We start from the raw sequence: 2,299 nt of genomic DNA, 5'->3' as shown, positions 1-2,299 counted from the left end.
ATAAAAACGGGTAAAATATTATGCGTTATCATTGATACATTGTATGTACTGATGGTCGCACTAGGAATCGCACAGCAAAGCGGTGTGAATTCCTGTGGGATTCACATGCAGTTCTATGAAGTGCAATTTCAGCCCATTAATTTTGAATGGGCTGAAATCACACTTGCATGCACTACTTTTGGAAATGCACTGTAACTGGATCACATGGTACTTTTGTACCATGCAATCTGATGCAGGCAAACCCACTACGCTTGGGACCTGTGTTTGAAGTGTCGCTACTGCATAGACACCCGCTGTAGATCACATGGGCAGTGCACTTTGAATACGGTGTAGGAACGTGGGTTTCCTGCACCGCGTTCTAGTAAGTTTTAGGGCCCATTCAATCTGAATTGTGTCTATGGAGGGGATATTTTTTTATCTTAACAAAAAGGTAAATTACATACTTTTATGACTATGTTGTAGGTTAGCACTTATGCCAAGAAGGCAACCTAACTCGTAAAAATAATAAAAAAATTGTCAAGAAAAGTCTATAGAAAAGACTTTCAGGTGTATCAGACATACTGGCCAGAAAGCTGGACCAAATAATTAGAGATTTATATATGACTGAACAGATAACATACACAATATTTTTCTTGGTTATAAATCATTTTGGCATTAAAAGTAATATTTCTGTGTGCTCAGATGGTACAAAGCTATGCAGTGGAATTCAGTTTGTGCCTTGCAGTCTGTTTCCATGTGACCTCCCCATAGAAGAGAGCGGGCTCTGTCCTTGTCCGCTCTGCATAGTGGACAAAACACGGACCTGTCATCTGCCTGCTCAGCGGGGATCAGCAGAGAGATCCTCTGCTAGGCAGGCAGATTCCGGTCCGACGGATTCGCCCCATGTGAAAGGGGCCTAAGTGAGTATATTATAATACTGGCAATGAAGAAGAGAGCATTTTACTTGCTTATACTCATTACACAGTTTATGGCCCCTTGTATATGGACATCACAAGTTTTTGAGTAAACATCCGGAGATTATGACGTCCATGTGCAAGGGACCTTAGTATCCATGTCAGTTGTGAATAACTGAATGTAGACATCTGTGACCAGTCAGTCCAATTTGGATGCCAGGTGACATTTAGGGAACATGTTTTTCCACAGGCAGTAGAAAAAGCTAAAAATGATGCCCATATGCATTTGCATTGCTGGCCTGGCTCCTGTAATGTGTGCAGTACTTATCAAGGTGTATGAAGCAAACAAAGCACATGTAGCCTAACTATGAAACCGGCATACCATAGCTACATACAAAAATACTCACATTTGAGCAAAGAAAACCCAGAAAACAAGACTTAGAAACTCAAAAAATATGAAAATAGTTTAATTGAAAACATGAAATGGTATTTTCAAGTGTATTTATAAGACAATATTATAAAGTAGGACAATAGCCCATCTTCATTTATTTGGACTTTCGACCTATGGATCTAGACCTGGAAAACCATTCTCTAAGCTTCCTGAGAACAAATCGTTCTGTGCTATGCGGCTTAGAACAACTGCATTTAAATGAAACTTGAGCAAAGCAGCTACTTTGGAGGCTGAGACCTCGGTGTGTCACCATGAGGCAAGGTTAGGATCACGTCAGGTAGCCCTCAAGAGACGAGATCCTATACTCTGAGTTCTTCTCTGTCCTTAACATGGGGTAGGGGCATTTGAAAACTCATTTCCAGTACTGGAGAGGATTCGAAGTGAGTGAGGAAAGGTTAGAACAACCAACAAGGGAAATAGGAAGTTACAGATACATTTTTAACCCTTCCTATTCTACAGATATTACTATTTCAATGTCAATTTCTTTTGGATAGATTTTCTATCACTTTTTGACACTCTCCCAAGGACAGAAAGTGAGCAGAATCCTCTTTAATAACCCTTCCCTACTATCTCAAAGCAAAAGCCCTGGACAGATTGATCCTTTAAAAAGACAAAATCATCTGCCCCATTCAAGGTAAAGGTACCATGTCTTCTTGAACCTACCCTAGTAATACTTGCCTTACCAGCACTCACCCGCCACTTCTTGCTCCATCACAGTTGGCACTAAAATACCCAGTGTTGGTTAATGTCAGATGCTAGGGAGGGCAGTGGCATCACTCCCTTTGTTATGGGACAGTACTAAAGTCTAGTGACAAGTGGCTATTAGACTTAAGCACTATCACATAGGAGGAGATCACATGCTCCCCCATACCTTAGAACACTGGATATTGCTGCCTTTTGCAATGGAGGAAGAAGTGGCAGTTGTTGGCAAGGTGAGTATTAGTGGTTAGGGAGG

This window comes from Pelophylax lessonae (assembly GCF_965119305.1).
Source record: "Pelophylax lessonae genome assembly, chromosome: 9".
Classification (NCBI taxonomy): Eukaryota; Metazoa; Chordata; class Amphibia; order Anura; family Ranidae; genus Pelophylax; species Pelophylax lessonae.
This window is presented reverse-complemented; position numbering follows the sequence as displayed.